Consider the following 22,565-nt stretch of genomic DNA (forward strand, 5'->3'; position numbering starts at 1 on the left):
TGGCGAGTAGAGGGATTTGGAGGGTGAATTAATTACTAATGACCAACGATTTAATCAATCATGCCTATGTAATGAAGCATCCATAAAAAGGTGAAAGTACCAGATTTGGAAAGCTTCTAGGTTGCTGAACACATGGAGGTGGTGCTCCTAGAGAGGGCATGGAAGCTTCGTGCCCCTTCCCACATACCTTGTCCTATGTATCTCTTCATCTCATAGTTGATTCCTACCCTTTAAGATCCTTTATAATAAACTGGTTATCTAGTAAGTAAACTGTTTTCCTGAGTTCTGTGAGCCATTCTAGCAAATGATTGAACCCAAAGAAGAAGTTGTAGGAACCTCTGATTTATAGTCAGTTGGTTAGAAACACAAGTGACAACCTGGACTTCCAATTGGCATATGAAGTTTGGGAGTGGGGCTAGTCTTGTGGGACTAAGCCCTTAACCTGTGGGATCAGATGCAATTTTCAGGTAGGTAGTGTCAGAATTGCATTAAATTGGAGGACATCCTGCTCTGGTATCTGAGAATTGTTTGGTGTGGGAAAACCCCAACACATCTGGCGTCAGAAGTGAAGTATGGAGAGTACGGAAGTATGAGTATGGTAGTAGTAGAGAGTAGAGTGGAGAAATAATATGGATGTTTATCCTTTACAGTTATCTATGTATTCATCTATCTTTTGATATCAAGTTGGATGATGTTTAGATCAAGATATACTAGATTATACTCTAGCAACAAACAATGCCTCAAATCTCATTAACTAAAAATAACCTAAATTTATTTCTTGCTCACTCCATGTACCAATCTGAGGTTAGAAGAGAGTCTCTGCTCTTCGTAGTCCCAGAGACCAGACAGATGAAGCAGAAGCCATGTGCTAGGAAAGGAGGAAAACTAGAAGCATTTGGTAAAATACTAATGACTATACAGATGGAATTTCCAAGACCCTTTTTGTCTATAAAATTCTATGAAATTTTGTGGGAAAGCATGGTTTCTGTCCAGATTTCTACTTCAAAAAGTTAAGGATCTCCCTAGATGTTTTGATTATGAATGATTTTAATTTTCTTTTTGTTCTTGTTTTTCTGTATTTTTAATACTGTGTAAATAGTATTAGCATTGTTTATTAAAGGAGAAAATAATATAGCAAAAGCTATTTTTGTAAAGTTAAGGATTGCTTTCAGATGTCTCTTGTTTCTCTTACTAATTCGTTTTTTAAATCTGTAAATGTATATCAATATTTTTAGTCTCTTCTATAATTCAGAATTTGGTGTCTGAGTTAACATTTCGTATTCTGTATTATTATGATTTTACAATAATGAAACGTATCTTTTCAAGGTTCTAGACTGAGTCATATTATTTTTTAGTCTTTTTGTGTGCAAAAATAGTTCTGTTCCTTCACATTTTGTTCTTGAGATCTGGCCAGATTTAGCCAGCATTCTGATGGAGTCCTCGCCATAGCTTAGTACCAAGATAGGATAATCTTTTCTATATTGTCTCTAGTACTGGTGATGCCCTACAATTTAGAGGGATTTTTTGGCTTCAGTAAAATGTTAGAGAAGTTTATCAGCAATGATCCTTAATCACTTCTAGATTTTTCTTTTTGATAGCTTAGGCTGCTATAACAAAATTCTTTATACTGGGTGGCTTATAAGAAACAGACATTTATTTCTCATAGTTCTGGAAGCTGGGAAGTCCAAGATCAAGGTGCTGGCTGATTTAGTGTTTGATGAAGGACCTCTTCGTGGATGCAGATGGCTGTCTTTTTGTTGTACCTACATATGATGGAAAGACAGCCAGCTAGCTCTCTGGCCTCTTCTTATAAGGGCACTAATCCCATTCATCAGGGTACCTCCTCATAACCTAATTACCTCACAAAGGCCCCACCTCCAAATACCATCACATTGAGATTACAGTTTCAACATGTGAATTTTGGGAGGACACAAATATTCAGTCCCTATCGTTTGATTACGTGAATTATTTTCGATAATTCGTATTTGGCCACATGTCAACTTGCCGTTATTTTCTGAACTCTCTCAGTGCCTTTCCCTTAATTAGGTCTCTGTCACTTTGGTATTTCATTGCCTAGAAAGGAGATTGTGTTGTGCATTTACTTTTCAGAATTACTTACAAAAAACCTGAAACTGTAAAGCTGGTATTTGATTTCTGTCCCCTTTCAGAAGGTGAGGGCACAACTGTGGTTGTGGTTCTTTTTTGGGGGGAGTATGCATCTGTCTCTAACCTATTAGCCATTTCCCATTCCAGAATTCTCTGAAACATTCCTACTGACCTCTTGGTAATTTTGTCTACCTTCTTCTTTCCCTTCCTCTATGCCTCCCTCTCTCCCTGAACTTCTAAGTTCTTTAAAAGTGGTAGGTGGTTTGTTTAACTCTAAATCGATTATATCTATTTTTTCTTACTTGCCTGCAACCAAATTTGTTTGCCTTACAGAAATTTATTTGATTGCTGAGAGATCATTTTGGAAATACCATAACAGGATACTAGTTATATAAACTTTATAAGCATAAAATATAGAAATAAAAAGTTATGAATGATTCATTAATATTCTTATGCTGGGGCTTTGGTTATTTTTTCATTTACCACAAATCAGAAGTTTTTAACAATTGAAACTAAGTAAATTGAACTTGAAAGTTAAAAAAATTATCTTTTTAGTCATTTAAAAAATAGACATAGAATTATGATTGTGATTTACAAAACAATAGTCACATTTCAAGAGTGATACAGAAATACAGATTTTTTTTTTAATAAACATACTTTTTGCCATATTCCTTTAAGATAGGGTGACCATACATCCAGGCTCACTGGGACAATTCTGGTGTATGCCTATTATTCCAATATAATTATTAATAGTGAGCTATTCCACTCTCAAAAGTGGCCTAGATTGAACAATAAGTTATATGACCACTTTATTTAAAGGAGACCAACCTTTAGTTCAAATGAAGAAAAATATACATCTTCTACTTTACGTTAAAGTAAAAATTTCAAAATATTGAAATAACCATGATGGTATACTAACAAACAGATTAATAAAATATAAAGCTGCTACTTAGTCATTTTCCTTTCACATCCAGATACGTAAAAATACTAAGATCTTCTTCCAGTAGGTAAATGACATAGTTTAAGAGAAAAATTTATGCCTAAGGCAAATTGAAATCTTCATTCATCACTTATAGTCTTAATTTTTCTGTGTACGGTATGACTTTCTTGATGCATCATTAATAGAAAAACATGCAATGATATCATTGCACAGTAATGAAAAGTATACCCTTCATTTTAAAATAGGCTATTGTTGTAATAATTAAAATGTGCCAGGTAACCCTTAGTTGTGCTGTACAAAATTCTGCTGTTCCTCAAACTTAAAAAACAAAACATAAAATTAAAAAAGAATCAAGCAATTTTGACCATTAGCCAGAGTCAGAGTGTGCACTTTAAAACTGGAGATTTTGTAAGATACACTAACAGTATTTTACACTCATAAACCAGTTTGAAGCCTGAAACACAATTTCATTTATCTTTATATTCTATGCTTTATAGTGTCACAGAAAGTGTCCATCTGTTCAGCTGAGATTGCTTCAAATAGTGAGTGGTCAGAAAGACTTAGATGATAAAGGTCAAAGGAGCCTCTTGACCCTGTGATACTTGCCAAAGCAATTGGAGCGTCGGGACTGATATACTGTTAGATACAGTTCACTAAAGCAGGCTCCACTTAAATTGGTAATGATAGCAAGAATGCACAGTAAAGTCATTGCTGAAAGAAAACAAAAAGTATCCAATATAGTAATTTATTACCAGTCAGTAGGTTTCCTGCACTAGGTTGTTTTACCCCTGCAGTGGTGAGAGAAAGCAAAAAGGTACTCTAACACTTAGCTGAAAATAGCTGCCCTGCTGATACCCAGGATGCATGGTAGCCCCATGATTGCCCATGCCATTAGCTTGGTAATGTTGTCTCTGTTGTAAACTCAGCTCCCTATGTTCTTCCTGTGCATCAGCTGCAGATTGAAGGCTTTCTCCTTTGTCTTCTATTTGTGCTGCCAATCACGCTGCTCTCCACTGACCTTTTGGAGGGAGACAGTTTTTACTACCATCAGCTATCTCCAGCAAGCGAGGGCTCAATAGGTCTAAAAATGAATGGCTGGCACTTTCATTTATACCTGGTTGTTTGATTTATACGTTGTTAGGATGTTTCTTCATTCTTATCATTCCATCAATGGTTTTCCATATCTTTGTAAGGTATATGTTTTTTGTAACTGGTATATCTCTACCTGCTTATGGTTTTCTATGAAACTGAATCATTTGTTATAAATGTTGAGATATATTTGGTGTGATATGAGCAAAGCCCTTTGTAGATCTTCATTTAGTCAACCGATAAAAAAAAATCCTTTTAAAAATAGTTACTGGCTTCTGTCAATAAAGATAATTTCCCATGCAGGAATATGAGTAAGTTCTTTTGAATGTCTAGATTTATTCCATAAAAATATCGTAAGATAAATTATATAGTGCTGAGAAAAGATAGATTAAAGGAGAGAATTTCCAATTGCAAGCACAGATATAGTAAAATAAATCTTATTTCACATTTCCAGTTGTATATGTGAAGTACAGTTTGTGTTTTTGGTTTGTTTGTGTCTGCTTTAAAATAGCCCCACCTATATAGAATGAGTAAAAATCAATAAGCATATGGATACTCTTCCCTTCCTCAAATACTTGAATTTACCTCAAGGATCACTCCATTTCATGACTGATAGATACCCCATTTTCCTCAAATCGTGATAGAAATTTATTCCTCAAATAATTATATACAGAGCAATATTAACAACATTTACAGTTAAACATAATACTTGAAGTTGATTTTGTTTTTATAATGGAGGGTCCAGGTGCTGCATTAAAAGTTTGTTACTGTATACATTTTTAGTGGATAAAGTAGTCTTTCATACATTTAGTTTGCACATATAAAATTAAATGACGTGTTATTATAATTCTCCATGGAAGTGCCTCTTTAATTAAAGTTTAGACATTTTAGGTTTGATCTTGGAAATCAGTAAATTGTTGAAAAGCATTATTTTCTCTCTTTCTACACACAAGCACACACGTTTCAGCTTTTAATTTAAGCAAACATTATCTAGGATTATTCTGGACTAAAACTAGATATGTGAGGAGCTAGAAAGCTCCAGAAAAGATTCAACTTCTTCACTCTCCTTCACTTTTTGACAGGGTTCTTAGCACTGTATTTGATTACCCCAAAGGCAGTTGGTGGGAAACATCCCAAGCCAGCTCCCATTAATTTTATTTATTTTTTAATTAATTTTTATTGAGGTGACATTGGTTTATGACATCATATCAATTTCAGTTGTACTTCATTTTCGATTTCTGTGTAGACTACATCATGTTCACCACCCAAAGTCTAATTACCACCCATCACTGTACATATGTGCCCTGTCACCCCTTTCACCCACCCCCTTCTGCTCATCTCCTCTGGTAACCACCAATCTGCTCTCTGTATCTATGTGTTTGTTTGTTGTTGTTGTTTTTTATTTTAGAAACCTTAGTGCTTAGCACTTCAAAACAACTGGGGACTTCAGCTTTCAAGGCTAGAATGGAGCTTTATCATCTTTTCAAGGACAGATAGAAGAAGGCATTTCTGAAAGAAAAAAAAAATTGCTAATAACTTGTTTCTGCTTTTCAAGGGATTGTTTGACTTGCTGAATTAAAATTTTCTCCTCAATAAACATTGAGTTATTATTACATTAATTAATTAATTTGCTGCTGGTATGGAGACCAGGCACTCATTATGCCCCACGTCATAAATATTCATAAACCAAAGAATCCTTAAGTCAATATCTGCCTTACTTCTGAGTTCTATTTTTTTAGACCAAATAATTCGAAAGTGAAAATTGTGTGAAAACTTTTTAGCACTGGATAAATGTTAATTTATCATTACATTTAATAACAATTCTTTCACTTTTCTTTCTAACTTCTATTTTCTACCATAGAATCAGCCAAAGGGCAAGGTAACAGGCAAAGGAGGAGCTCGTTCATCAGGAGTGTGTGTCTTATTAGGAAAAAAGCTAGTGTCTTAGGAAAGAGGGTAAACCAATGTGGGACTCGCATCAGCTAATGGAAATGTGTATTTTAAGGGAGGTAGCAGAGTTCCCAGAATAAGTTGAATCCCAATGGTAAACATCCTTCAGAGACAAGAAGGTGGATAGGTAAAATAGCATTTAAGTTGTACTTTCCATGAAATTTTTATGTGGTTATGTGTATTAAGTCAGTCAAAGTAGATGGCATGTCTTGATATATTTGAGGGGGGAAAATATAAAAGCATTTTCTTTTCCTGGATATCATGTCAGTAATATATACAGTAATTTGACTTTTCAGGTACAGTTTATGTTGTAATTTAAGACTTTCCAAAATACAATGTAGCAGTATTGGTTTTTATGTATCACTAATGGATCAAGGCTGAATTTTAGGAAATGAATGCCTGGCAGTACAGGGAAGACCCTGACATTTATGGATAGTAAAGAAACCTCTCTCGCTCTTCAAACCATAGCTGTTGTGTTAGCCTCCACTACTGTGATGCTGTTGATGTGTTCCTTTCTAGACCATAAAATATAGACATGTGTGTTGGTGTGTGCATGTGTATAAATTTCTTTTTCACAGAGAAATGAGATTATATTATAGATACTATTCTAAAGTTGTTAAGTCAAAAATATTTGACAGACATCTGTCTCTATCAGTATATACAGATCTACTATGGTTAGACTTTGGACGAAGCCCCCAGTAAATACTATTTTAGTTTTCTCTTTCAGAAAATCTTTGATGGGGAAAGCTATATTGGCTATGTTAATATGCAATTATTACTAGTTTATAATGTTAAAATGGACCCAGTATTCTTTCATTTACCTGATATTACTGTGTAAATCAAATTTGAATGACAGGGATTAGAGAAGGATGCTTATTCACATAAATGGACCTAGGGAAACCATTCCAACTTAGCCAATATTAAGAAAATGTGTGAATCAAATGATTTTTGTTTGTTTGTTTGTTTGTTTGTTTGTTTTTAAGATTTTATTTTTCCTTTTTCTCCCAAAGCCCCCTGTTACAAAGTTGTGTATTTTTATTTTTATTTTTTATTTATTTATTTTTTTGAGTAAGATTAGCCCTGAGCTAACTACTACCAGTCCTCCTCTTTTTGCTGAGGAAGCCTGGCCCTGAGCTAACATCCGTGCCCAGCTTCCTCTACTTTATATGTGGGACGCCTACCACAGCATGGCGTGCCAAGCAGTGCCATGTCCTCACCCGGGATCCGAACTGGCGAACCCTGGGCCGCCGAGAAGCAGAAGGTGCAAACTTAACTGCTGCGCCACCAGGCCGGTCCCAATCAAATGATTTTTTAAATAAAAAACTGCAATAATCATACCAATTTAATTTATAATAGCATACTGTCTCTACTATTCTTTTACTTTCTTTTTTTCTGGCAGTTTTAGCAAATGCAAAGGATGAAAAAAAGAAATTTAAGTAGTAAAAATGGGAAGAATGAAACAAATTACTTTTATTCAAATATAGTAATAGTGGATAATCTATATAAAAAATGTGAATAGAATAGAAAACCTAATAAAACAAACAAAAAATAAAGTTAAGTATGGCAGTGCTGAAAACAAAACTCATATACTAATATAAAAAACACTAGTTAGAAGGTACAATGAATATAGAAATTTCATTGATAATAGCAATAGAAAAGAAGAAAATAAAAAAGGATAAATTTGATAAGAAATATCCAAAACCTTTATGAAAACATGTTTTAAAAAATACTAAAAGACATGAAAAATATGTTGATTTAATAACTCAATGTAACCGCAGAAGAAAAGCACAGTATTTTATTTTATTTTTTTATTTTTTATTTGTTTCAAAGATTGGCAGCTCAGCTAACAACTGTTGCCAATCTTTTTTTTTCCTTTCTGCTTTTTCTCCCCAAATCCCCCCAGTATGTAGTTGTATATGTTTTAATTGTGGGTCCTTCTAGTTGTAGAAAGCACAGTATTTTAAAGATTTCTCATAGTCACAAATCTATACATTTAATAACACAAATTTCAAAATCTCCTTGGTGGGTTTTTGGGAACTTCATGAGTTGATTACAAAATTCTTTTGAAAAAATAAATTTATAAAATGAGCTAAGAAAAATTAGAAAGAAGAATGATGGGCATGGAGCGTCCTTCTGAGATGTCAAACATTATCTATCTATCCATCCATCTATCTATTTATCTGCAACAGAGTTCGTTAGTGCTTCAAGAACAGACAAATAGATAAGTGGAAAAGAAAAAGAGTCCAGAAATGAGCATGCATATAAATTATAAATTGCTGTTTGGAAAAAATGGCACTTAAAATCATAGGGGAAAATTAATAAGTGGCTTCTGTATAATTGAGCATAATTTTTTGGTAAAATATGAAATTATATCCCTACTTTCTAGCTTTAATAAAAATAAAACTTCAGATGAATAAAAGTTTTAAATATAGATAGATTACTAGAAGAAAATATATAATAATGTTTTTAGTAATTGGGTTTGAAAGATTTGAGTGGCAAAATTCCCAAAAGATACATGAAAAAAATTATAGTTTTTACTGTTTAAAAATTTTTAAATTGTATTGCAAAACTCTCCAAAATCTATAAATTTATAGCCTAATGAGATTTGAACAATATTTGCAATATATTCTATAGAGGATTAATATCTTTACATACAAAGGAGTTCTTACAAATTGGTATGGTAAAGATAAATAGTAAAATAGGAAATTGGACAAAGATTAACTCTTAAATATCAGAAAAATAAAAATAGTCATTAAGTTTTTCTTACTAAAAAACATCAATGCAAATTTCCTATTATCAGATGAATAAATATTAAAAGAAGTGCTGAACTCGTTAATGTTATGACAGAATAACTTATATACACTCACTTTTGGTTGAAGTGTGTTTTGAAACGAACTTGCAGGAGCACAGTCTAATTTAACCAACATTTTAAAGGTGCATATCTTTTCACCCTGAAATTCCATTTCAAAAAATTTTAAAAAGAACCAGAAAACTGCTCCATGATTTTAGGCATAGGTATGTTCAGAGAAGGCATAGAAAACGGTGGTTTTCATTTGTAATCTATGGAGAAATGGCTTTTACTTAAAGAATATTTTTGTCCTTTTCCAAATTAGTCCAAATTCTGCATTAATAAAATTTGGAGGAGACACAGTCCAAAGTCAGGACAATGACATCCAAGTATACCAGGACCCAAGAGTGGGGGCACCCTAACTGAAGCTCTGGGTAGACAGGAACCCACTGGCCAGGGCAATCTGTTATGAAGCAGGTTGACTCTTGACTGACCCTGTAATTAGGTGCTTAAATGGGCTAGTGTTGTGAGACACTTATTTTTCACTTAAGCGACAGTTTCCTAAGTGAATTTCTCTGATCACACAGATTAGAGATGGGCTTATGGAAAGGTGCAGGACTGACACCCAAGGGCTGAATCCCAAGTTACCATAAACAAAGGCATACTTAGTAATAATTTTTAAAAACGTGCTGGTTTTTATTTGTTATTTTTCAAAAAGACCTGGAATAACATCCTCAACCATTACGTTTCAGTATTGAGTAGTTTCTGGAGGGAGAATGACATGAAATAAGTATATTTTTCCTCAGTGGTTCTGTGACTCAGCTTATCTGACACTGTTAGGCTCAATGAAGTCTCCTATAAAAAAACCTCATGTTTTATGAACTCGTAACAGAACGCATTCCTAAATTCCTACTGGTGTAATGCGCTGAGGTGAGGCATACTCACCTTAGAGACTGGAGGAGGAGAAAATAATGATACTTGTACATATACTGATGACAAAAGGTAAATGTTGGAAAAGAAATCAAAGTGTCATGAAACAAGATTACAACCAGAAAGGGAGATTAGAAAAGGTTTGGGTAAGGAAGTCTCTTGGGAAAATGAGCTTTATTCAGGGGTAGAATTTCTGTAGATGGGGGTTAGGGCAATCTCAGCATGAGAAGAAACACAGAGGGAGAGAAATCAGAAAAGACTGAAAGGCCAAGACAAACTATGAACCACAGAAGAATCAGGCAGCAGTGCCAAGCACTGATTGCAATTAGAGGAGGCTGGGAAGAAGTTCGAGTGAGATGATCTAGACCTCAAGCTGCATGCATCAGGGACTGTCTGTCTTGCTCACCACTGAGTCTTCCACATATGGCACAGCACCTGGCACATAGTAGATGCTTAGTAAACATTTGATGGATAGCTGATTGAATGAATGATTTAAAAGTGAAGGAAGGGACATGGTATGAGAGGCACTGAAGAAAATGAGGATTAAGGGAAGAGGAGGAAAAGATGGTGTCCAGTTTAAGTCTGGTTCACTGGGAGAATGTGGCTGCAGGCAGGTCAGGAGATGGAGTAGACTTAGTGAAGAGGCTGCTGCTGTGGTAACTATGGTTTAATACACATGTTTTAGAGCACAAATAATACCTTCTTGATATTTTAAAGTTAGAAAAAACATTTCTGACTTTTCAATATGTTTCCTTGTAGTTTGGTGAAATGCGTGTGCCAAAGAATGTGATTAGGAATAAGTATAAAATCCTGATTACAAGTCTAGACGGATGTTTGCTCTGTTGAAGTACCAGTGACTAAATGTCACTTTCCCTGACTTCCAGGACCATAGTTAAATAAGCCTTTGCCGTGTTGCAATGGAGCAGAAATCTGTCATTGTTCTTCCTTGTGTCACTTTTCTACACCAGCATAACCCTCTGTTGTGTGCTTGGAAGGAAATGAAAGCCATGCTGATTGAAAATCAGACTTGAGCATCTCTTACTTTGCTATGGTGGGAGTATTTGGGAATATTTGGCAGTGATGGAGCTGCCTTTAGGGAGCCCCAACTGTGGTAGTAACTTTTTTATCTCACACCTGAAGAAAGACCCTGTCTAATGTTGCAGTAAAAGATTGGACATGCATATCTTAGGAATTATTCCCAGCTCTTTGTGGGTGAAGTAGTGATAGTAATGTCGAAGTTTACTTCTGTTCACTTCTTGTCTTAGGGTTAAGGATGGACAAAACCGCATTCATTAGTCAGTACTATTTCGTGAATTCATTTTGCTGCTTTTGTAGGACATATAAATATTTTTTATTCCATGAATATCCTTGAATACTACTATTTGCAAAATATAGATTTGGGAAGTAGCAAAAAAGAAGCAGAAGAAGAAGAAGAATTAGATATGGATCCTGCTCTCAAATAGCTCACACCAGAAGATACAGTTCCTGGATTGAAAGAGCTTCGCTCTTTGGGGAAGATTAAACTTTCACACATGAAAATGTTCCGTGACTACCTAAGGCTCAAAGTGTGATACAGAGAGTAAGTGCTCAAGAGTTGAGAGAGGAGAGAGAATATGGGGCTGGAGTGGGCAGGGATGTAGCACTGTAGGAGTAGGATTTGGGGTAGAGCCTGAGAAGAGAAGGATGGCTGTTGAGGTGACAAGCAGAGGCAAAGGCACAGACGTGGACACAAGTCAAACATGGAGGAGGATCAGTCAGAGAAATCTGACCCAATGGAGGAGGGGTAGTAAAGTTACACAAGGCAGAGAGAAAAGGGCTAGACTGGAAGCCGGGGATGCCAACCCCATGAATTTGGACTTAATTCCACAGGCATTTGGGAGCTTTTCAGAATCTAAATGTAATATATTCAAAGCAGTTTTGGTTGGTTGGTTTGTTTGTTTGTTTGACCCTAGATTACTCTGGCAGTACTGTGCAGGCTGGGTTCAAGGTAGGCAACAAGTAAAGGTGTTCTGGGAAAAGCCACATAAAATGATAATGGTCCCTAAACTCAAATGGTGAAAATGTGGAAGGAAAGAAATGTTGTGCAAAGGAAATGTTTTCATCAGCATAAAGAAGGTCTCAGATCAACATGTTAAAACATTTTTATTTCTCTTCAATTATAAGATCATTTGTCCAGTACAAAACTAATAGGGATGCAGCAATAAAAAAGAATCTAATATTGATACATACTACAATATGAATGAATCGCAAAACATTTTGCTTAAGTGAAAGAAGCCAGATGCAAAAGTGCACATATTGAATGATTCCGTTTATATAAAATGTCCAGAAAAGGAAAATCCATAGAGAAAGTGATAGTGTTCAATACATAGATATCACGTTTCCCCCATCATCTGCGCCATCCCTTATTTGAAAAATTCCCATTGTCATAAATCTTTCGATGTGGCTACTTTTCCTTGAGTATAGATATATTTGCTACTAATCTTTTTTCCTTGCGTGAACTACACTTGTAACGCATCAACTGTGACTTCCAGTCTTTGTTTATTTAAAGAATAGAAAGAATTTAGAAATTTTCGGAGGTTTCAGAGTGCAGAATCTTTGTATATTTTTATGATTATTTTCCAATCTGTTTCAGTGGCTTCATCCATACCTAGTTAGCCATTAGTTTTTAGAATGACTCATCACCATAGGGTCTTTCAGATTACTAAACTTTGTTTTCTTATATTTTACATGACGAGTTCCTCAATTCTTGCATGTTATTAAAACATGTGGTGAAAGTTATAAGCACACCTGGAAAAAGAAGGTTGAGAACAAAAAGAGGTGAAATTATTGAAAAGCAGCTATCTTAGTTCCTGTGATCAGAATACAGAAAGTAAAAGATGGTCCACCGCTGGTCAGAGGCGTTAGAGAGGACAGGTTAAACTGATGAGTTAGCTGTTAAAGGATTAAAAAAAACAAGCTTCTCTTATACACTTTATATTAAAAGATGTGTCATTTGAAGGATCTGAATTAATTTTCTCTTCTTCGGTCCTTAACTGGTCTCCTCTGCTGGATCCTTATTTGTCAGTGGCATTGGGTGTGAGTCAGGTGTGACATCACTGTCTGGATTTAGTATAATCCTGCATCTTTAATAGTATTTGCTATCTACTTTGCAATTGGATCGCATTATCTAATAATCATTCAGAGGCTGACAAATGGATGGAGATGGGCCTTTATATTAGAAAGGGAGGAGTGTTTGGGTACTAATTTTATAAATGATCAGTTGATTGTGAATATTTTCACTTAATGATGACTTTTTCTTCCTTATACATCTCAGTGAATATGACATTTCATAAAATAAATCCTTAGCTGATGAGGATCCCTTGTATATCTTAGAAATGATAAATAGGAAACATTATTCTATTCTTTGAAAAATTTAAGTAGATAATGTCATCTGAAGAATAGTCAGAAAAAATAGACTTGGGAATCCTGACTTGGCTATTTACCAAATGAGTAACTTTGAACAAGTCACTCTACTTCTCTGTTCCTCATTTTCCCTTATGTTAAGGGGAAAGCGTCCAATTAGGTAATTTTTAAATTCTTCTTGCTCTGTCATGACAAAATGTCTAAAATATTTTTGCAGCTTTCATTTATATGTTTTCTTACTTAGTATTTAAATATTTGTATTAGGTATTATTGCACAAATTCACAAAAGTGAGAAGATGAAGATAGTTTTAAGCATCAGTTTTACCAAATGTATTTTGTGGTTGTGGTAGGTTGGGCAGTGAAATCCTTTTACAACAAACACAGTGGGGGATCCAATATGTTTTCAGAGAGAAGATTTATCAGAACATGTTGTTAGACAATGTGTTTCCACCTTCAAAGGCAGGGGGTAAAACCTGTCTTGTTTAATCATTTTGTCTTTCTGAATCAGATGAAAAAGGAAAAGGCACAAGCTGAACACAGGAGGATGAAGGAAAAAAAATAAATGAATAGACTTCTTTTTCATAAAGGTGTTCGACTTATACTTCATACCTATTACAGTTTTTCCTCTAAACTTTGGAGTCTTTTTGGGTTTCCCTTTTATATGTATATTGGGTTGTTGCAAGTTTGAATTTTGTGTTGTTGACTTCAGTTTCACTTGTCATTCAGTCTGGGTTCTTGCCAGCACTAGAGGAATGATTTCGGCCCGCTGGCCATCTGGGATTCTACTTGCAGACTTTCTGACTCAGTAGCTTTTCCCAAAGTCTGCGTACTTCAGACAGAGAGCTCTGCTCTGTGTGCCTCTTCTTATTCCCCACCTGCTGTTTACGGCATTCACATGTAGATGTATCGGTACCATTTTCTCCCCAGCCTTACCGAAAATAAGGGGGCTGGAATGGACATCATCCTTCAGCGATACCCTCTTGCTGTCCTGATTGTAAACAGCATCTCCTCTCTTGCCTCAACCTGGAACTTCAGAGAGTAGGACTAACAGTGATGTGATGTTGGGGAAACACCAGCACCTTGTCTATGTGTGCAAAGCCCGGACAGGACATTTTGGGGAATTATCTGTCAGGCAATCAGAGAGCATTCTCTCAACAACATGTAAACTACTAACTTAAAATTTATCTTTAGCTTTCACATTTTTGCAGTGACGTAGATTGAAGGAAATACTTTTTGTGTTTAAGTACTTATTCTAGACTTTTTTATTGTAATCAAAATGATGAATGTTTCTAAAACACTTCTATTATAATGATGGTTTAGATATACTCTATCATCCTAAAAGTAATCTAAGTATATTCATATTTTTGCAGGATATCAGTCATGATTTAGCAGGCTACTTTTAATAGAATTCTTGTCTGAGGAATATATTGTATCTAGGTAATGTATAAATATAAATAAGGTTAAGATTAACTATAGCCTTTTCTAAACATTACTAAATATATCATGTATGCCCAATCTATAATATGTGAAAACTCAGGAATTACTATTATAGGCATTTATTGTCATTCTATGTTACTTATATCCAAAATAATGGTAAATACTGTTTTTAAAGTCCTTTGGTGACTTAAAATATACTCATTATTTCTTAAAAGATTTAAAACATTTCAAACAATAATGACAGGCTAGAATTATAATATTTAATCATTTTAGGACGTTAAAATATAACAATTGACTTGGATTATTAAAATATAATCTAATGGACTTGTTTCCAAATAGAAATGAAATTTGTTGTATGTTAAATAAATTTGGAATAACATTTATGATTTGAAAATACTGTAAAGCATCCAGTTGCTCCTGAGCCTTAAGGTGATCATATTTAGGGACAGAAATTTAGGACTTTTGTTTACAGCAGTGAAATGGGCCTGTTGTGGCTGTGTGGATCACAAAATAAGAAGATGAGACCAGACTAGGGAATGTGTCATATTGCCAGAATCATTGCCATCATTTTGATTGGCCCAGTAATTAAGGAGGTCTAGATGCTGTGGCCAGAGAAGATTATAGCTTTGAGGATGCAGAAGTGCATAGGAGGGCAGAACCCTGCCTTCAGCCTGCTTGATTAACTGGTAATTCAGAAAAAGCCATGGCAATAGTTTGTGACTGGGTGCCTTCTTTGCTTAAATACCACTTCAAGGGTCATAAATGCACTTAGTATAAATCTGAAACTCAGCAGTTAGCAAGGCTTTAATGTAATCTGCCTCCTGTCCTGTCTGGCTCATTCTACATTCCCGTATTCTACTCTCTAGCCGTGCTGAAATTTTTACATTACATGCTATCTACATACCTTCTCACCCCTCTTCCAGCCATCACTCCAGGGTCTTCTCATGCTCTTCCCTTTGCTTAGAATACTTGGCCTCCCACTTTTCTTTCGTTCATTTCTCCTTAATCTTTCATATCTCTTTTGTCACTTTTTTTTTGAGGAAGATTAGCCCTGAGCTAACATCTATTGCCAATCTTTCTCTTTTTGCTGAGGAAGATTGGCCCTGAGCTAACGTCTGTGCCCATCTTCCTCTACTTTATACGTGGGACGCCTGCCACAGCGCAGCTTGATAAGTGATGAGTAGGTCTGCACCTGGGATCCAAACTGGTGAACCCTGGGCTGCTGAAGCGGAGTGCATGAACTTAACGGCTACACTACCAGGCCAGCCCCTCTGTGGTCACTTCTGCTTAGGCCCTTTCTTGTGTCCTCAAGGCTGGATGTGAGGTACCTGCTTCATACGTTTATAGTTTCCTATATTTGCCCTTTCTCTGCCCTCATCCAAAAGATGTGGTTATTGCTTGGCACTGTCTCTCTCCCCTCTGTGTGTAAAGAGGGTGAGCTGCATCCATGCAGGTGCTGGGTCTTGTTCTGCGTTGTGTGGACAGCTGCTCACACTGTGTTCTACTTAGTAGGCCCTCAGCAGGGACCTCTTGAATGAATGCTGAGTGAATGAAAACCAGGGATAAGTCCAAAGGAAGGAACTGGGAACGGTGACCTCCAAGAACAAGAGATAACATCTAAATTAGAGGAGATGATACTGAATATTTTTAAGATTCTTATCTATATTGCCACAATGTTTTTGAAAAAGGTTTTGGCCATCTAGATCTTTTCAGAGTCCAGGTTGAAATGAGTGCTCAACAGGTGGGATACTCTACTTTTTGTTTGTTATTAAATTTGCAAAAATTTTCGCTAATTTAAGTGATCAAAACCAGTATAGTATATAAAATTTTACACTTTTTTTTACAGAGGCAAATGATTTAAAGACTGTTCCCCTCTGTTGTGTTTTTAATCTCCTTTCCTTATTTTATCTCTTGAGTCATGAGTATTTTACTAATTAATTTTTTGAGTTCTTTGTATATCTAAAATATTAGTCTTTGATTATTTATCTTGTAATTTTTTTGTTATGCTTCTAAGTTTAATCTGATTATTGTACTTTTGTTTTGGAGGTACATGTGAAAAACAGATAGCCATATCTATTATTGACAATTTCTTTGGCAATTTTGATTACTTTTTTAAAAGAACTTTTGTTTAGCATGGTAAAGTATAGGTTTTTGTATAACTTATTTTAAAAATAGATATAATCATATGAGATATTAAGAAATCACTGCAATTTTGTAAAAGATAGAATTGTACTTTTTAAATCTAGGTGTTTTCCATCAGCAGTATATGAGAATTTCTTGCCATGGCATTATATATTTTACAAAGAACTCTTTTTAATATCTGCTTAGTGTTTTAATGTGTGCATATACTATCATATATTTAGCCAAATCTATATCATGGAACGTGTAAGTTGTTTTCAGCTTATTCATATACAAAATTCTATAATGAACATTCTTTTTCATATAATTGTGTGCATCTTTGTAATTTTACCCTTAGGATAAATTATTTTTAAAAGAATTTCTCCATCCAAGGGTATATAATATTTTAAGGTTGTTGATATATTTTGCCAACTTCCTTCCATAAAAAGGGTACCAGTTTATACCCATCATGCAGTTTAAGAGAGTGCCTATTTTCTCTCTTTGTTATCAAAACTGAATATTTTAATTTTTAATGCTCTTTACAAACCCAATTTTCTATCTCTTTGTGAGCGAATAGTTTAAGCATCAGTTCTGCTCGAGTCTCTAAAAGTAGTGGAGAACATATTTTAAAATGCACCCCTAAAAATAATACATATCTGAGTTTAAAAGAAAGTGTTAGAGATAAAAATCTAAATGAGAGCACAAATCCAGACAGGTGGGAAGAAAGCTGAAAGAGCATTTGCTAAGCCCTGAGTTCACTCAGTTTTACTTGTAACTGCTACACAGATGATTAGAGAGAATGTCCATGTCCAGTGCATTGATGGGAAGTTGGGTTGGAGATCACTGCATAAATCCATTTCCTCTAAGAGCTACGTATGCAGTGAAAAAGTGAACCTAGGTGATGGATATATTCCACAAAAGGAGATAATAAAGACATTTGTGTTTGTTGGCTTTAACCCTTGATGGATGGGGGAAAGTAGTTTTACATGAGAAGTAATAACCATAATCCAGACTTCACACAGGTTAAGGTTCAGAATTCACACTACCAGCAAAGAATGAAAAACTCTTACACTGAAATTTTTGTTTAAAGAGGGCCCTGTTTGTAGTACCCCTGGGTACCTGGCAGTCGCAAACACAAATCCTCTCCTGAAGTATGCATCTTCAACCCATGTCTCAAAGGATCCTCACCAATAATGTTTCACACATGCACACACACACACACACACAAAATTGCAAAACATATAAGGAAACAGGAGAGCATCAGCAAAATCAAAAAACAGAGTCATACTCATGAAGATTTTAAAAATTGGAATTACAGACATAGCACACAAAATAAGTGTCTTTAAAAAAATAAAAGAAGGGTTTAAAAATATGAATAAGAAGTAACTGGCTATAAAAATGACCAATTTGTTTTTTAAAGGGACCAAATAGTACTTCTGGAAATGAAAAAATGTAAAAATCAAAAATTAGAAACTCAATGGGTAAGTTAAATGGCAAAGTAAAGACAGGTGAGAAGAAAATTGACAAACTAAAAGAAAAATTCTGAAATGATTGCCCAGCATGTGGCACAGAGAGACAAAGAGATGAAAATCTTGAAACGGGATAGACTGTCTGACAAATAGCTAATCAGGGTTGCATAAGGGAATAATAGAATAGGGAGAGAAAATAGAGAGATAAGTCTGAGAATGCCACAAAATTAATGAAATATAGGAATATTCAGATATGACGTAGGCTTAGTGGAAAACATCCACACCTAGAAGAATTGTGGTGACTCTACAATTCTAAGCAGAACATTAAAGATAAAAAGATCTAAAAAGCAGTGGAAAAGACAAGTGGAGTGGCAGACTACCTGCTGACATCTCAACCACATCAAAGCAAGCCAGAAGACCACAGAATAATGCCGTCAAAAATGCTGTGAGAAAATAAGTCAAGTTAAAATAGTATACTCAGTGAAACCATCCTCCAAGAAAAACATTGTTCCATTGAGAGGATCTGCAAAGTCAAAATTTGATTCTTTGAAAAGAATATAAAAATTGACAAACCTCTAGCAAGAAAAAAACAAAAGCAACAAAAATAATACCAGAAATGAAAAGGACCCATAGTTATAGATGCTACAGAAAGATTAAAAATTGATAAGCAAATCATATAAACAATCTTTTGAACAACTACAAAGCTATCAAAAGAAATTAACCAGGGTCTAAATAAGTGGGAGATATAATCTGGAACTCTAGGAACATCCACAAATTTATATAGAAGAGTAAAAGACCATAGGAAGAACAGGATACGAGAAACTACCAACCAGATTTTGTCTTTTTGTAAAGCTATTAAACAATGGAGTATTGTACAGCCATAGATAAATTGATTAATGTCCTAGGTAACAGATCAGTGAGAAAAGGACAAATTCACAAATGATGATGGAACATTTGGATATTGACATTAAAAAAATGACAATTATTCCCTATTGCAAACCAAACATGAAAATGAAAAAGTATTAAAAGAATTAAAAACTTGTGTGGAACTTTAAATTTTAGAAAAAGTATAGATAAAAATTTTTATTTCCTCTAGATAGGGAAAGTTTTCATTTTTCTTTTTAAAGAAGACTCAAAAGGTATAATCTTGAAAGTAAATGTTTCCTAAATTTGACAGTTTAAAAATAGGAATTCTATGTTCTTCAGAAAAGACTAATAAAAATAGTGAAAAGACAAGCCACAAATGGAAGATATTTGGACCACATAACCAACAAAATATTACTTCCAGAATAAATACATAAGCCTAAAAATCAATAAGAAAAGGACAAATAGAAAGTTTATAAAAACCATAAGTAGGCATTTTATAGAACAAACATAAAAGGCCAATGAAATATTGCAATAATATTCAATTAATGGTAATAAAGAAATGAAAATTAAAACTACAAGGGATACCAACTTATATTCTTCATATTGACAAAAATGAGATCCTGTGTTAATAAGGATGTGGAACATGGAAACTCTTTATACAATGCTATGAGATTTATAAATTGATACAATCACTTGAGGAAAAAATTTGAAATAGTCTCATAGAGTTGAAGATGTGCATATTCTGTGAATTATCAATGTTACTCCAGAAACTTTTGAAAATGTGCACCAAAAGTCTTTACCCAAAGAATATTCCTGTAAACTTTTTCTTTTTGTAATAGTAAATCTTGAAAATAATTTACATGTCGACTTAAAAGCAATGGATAAATAAGCTATAGTTATCATTGAATGTAATACTTTAAGCAGTGAAAATGAAAGAACCACATACAACTATAATCATCACCATGAATTTTGCAAAAGTCAAATTCAGCATAAGTAAATCAGGGAAAATTATAAATAGCACAATTAATATTTATATGAAAATAAAAAACATGCAAAATTAAATAGGTCTATTAGGAGTATATATTTAACCTAAGCAAAGAAATCATGAACATGAAATTCCAATATTGGTTACCTCTGACAGTAGGCAGGGGTATAGAATCAGGACAGGTTCTATTTTCTAACCTGGCTGGGGACACTTGGTTAATATTCCTTTAACTTTTCATTTACATTATTTATTTACTATGAAATGTGTAACACCTATAGAAAAAAAAAAACAGAACACAGGACAAAAATATACAGCTCAGTGAACTGTCACAAAGCACACACCTGCATAATCACTACATAGATTAAGTAGTAAAATATTCAGCACCCCAGAAATTATGTCCTCCAAAGGTAACCAGTATCCTTATAGATAAGGCAGACAGTTAATTCCTTTGTGTCTAGCTTCTTTGGTCAACATTATGTTGGTAGAGTCATACATTTTATACATGTTTTTGAATGTCTATAGTTCTTTCATTTACATTGTTGCATATTTTTCCATTGCATAGATACATCACAATGTCTATCCATTCCACTATAGATGGACATTTAGGTTGTTTCTAGTTTGGAGCACTTATGGATAATGATACTGTATAGTTATGTCCATGTTTCTTGGTCTACAACATTGATAATCTTACAAAGACTAAATTTATGATTTATATATTATTTTGTATGTATTAAACATTAAATAAATTAATGTAAGAAACTCTCTTTGCTAAATTAATAGGTAATGAATAGTATTATCTTAATTTCACTTCTTAATTACTACTGGTGGTAATCAATATTTTAATTTGAATATTATTCTTTGTGAATTGCTGTTGATGCTATTTGCCCATGTTTCAGTCTGTATAGTACTATTTTTGGTTTTCAGAAATTATTTGTTAATAATTATACTAACCCTTCTACTATCTTATTGGTGGAAAAATGTGTTTTTTAGGTTTGTCCCCATTTTGTCTTTTTACTTTTAGAAATTATTTATGGTTGTTTTTTAAAATTTTCTCCTTCTATGATTGTAAATTAAATAGATCATCACTGCAAAAAATTCCAAAAGACTAAATAAAAAAACCAAAAGCCCCTAAAGTATAAAGATCATTTTAATCCCCTCTTCTCAATTAACTGTTTTTAACATTTTGTTGCATGTTCTTTGTGACTATATATATAACAGATGTATGTACACACACATATATTTATATTGACTATATATGTATTGACTATGTATAATATATGTGCTTATATTATATATTAACTATATATTTATATACATATATTTGTGCTTATGTGTATATATGTATATATCAATATGTAGAAATATCTATATATTCACACACATGTAGTTTTACAAAAAGGGGATTATTTTTCCTGCCTAATAGAACACTTCTTTTCCCAATAAATATAGTTTTACACCATCATTTAAAAATATTTGAGAAGCTGGCCCGGTGGTGCAGTGGGTAAGTTCACACGTTTCGCTTTGGAGGCCCAGCGTTTGCCAGTTGGGATCCTGGGTGCGGACCTATGCACTGCTTGTCAAGCCATGCTGTGGCAGGCATCCTACATAAAATAGAGGAAGATGGGCACGAATGTTAGCTCAGGGCCAGTCTTCCTCAGCAAAAAGAGGAGGATTGGCAGCAGACATTAGCTCAGGGCTAATCCTCCTCCAAAAAAATTTCAGTGGTATTCTGTTGTATAAATATGATAAGCTCATTCAAGAAATATTTATTGAGCCTCTTAATAATGCTGCATCATCTTAAAGGCCTTAGGACCAAAGTAATACATAAAACTCCTGCAAAGGTGAAGTTTGAATGCTATTGGGGAAAATATACAGTAAACAAATATTTCATATAATATAAGGTGATCATAAGTACGAAGAAGAAAAAAAGGCAGGAAAGAGGATGGAGAGTAATGGGTTGGTATGAGGGATTAGGTACTCAAGGAAGGCCTTATATGTGAGAAGGAACATAACTGAAACATAGGGGCCCACTATGCTAGTACTTAGGGCAAACTCATTTTAGACAGAGAAAGAATAATGCAAGTCCACAAGGTGAGCCTTAAAAAAAAAGCAATTTGATATTGTTTAACATTTAGGTTACTTCCAATTATTTAAAATTTTAACGCATTTGGAGAGACCATTTTTAGTAAAAGACTTCCTAAATTCTTGTAGATGTTCTAACTGTTCTCTTTAGTGTTCAAACCCACTTTTTCCCTGTTGTATGTCTTCAGTATTATATTGATAGGAAGAAGTGAAAGTGTGTATTAAAGGACGTTAATCTGATGCTGTCTTACTCCACAGGCCTAATTCATAATTTTTTAGAGAAAAATAAGTTTTAGAAAGGAAAAAAGTTTTCAAAGAATCTTAGAATGTAGAATGTTTAATTTAGAGGGGAATTTTTATTTATTTATTTTATTTATTTATTTTTTCTTTTTTTGAGGAAGA

General features: G+C 34.2%; 1 protein-coding gene across 2 annotated transcripts in view; it reads left to right on the plus strand.

The window, feature by feature from the left end:
* The window catches only part of WDR72 (WD repeat domain 72), a 229,522-nt gene that overhangs the window by 113,687 nt on the left and 93,270 nt on the right, over nt 1-22,565 (plus strand). The gene's annotated exons all lie outside the window — the stretch shown is intronic.

Source organism: Equus asinus, chromosome 2, assembly GCF_041296235.1.
Source record: "Equus asinus isolate D_3611 breed Donkey chromosome 2, EquAss-T2T_v2, whole genome shotgun sequence".
Taxonomy (NCBI): Eukaryota; Metazoa; Chordata; class Mammalia; order Perissodactyla; family Equidae; genus Equus; species Equus asinus.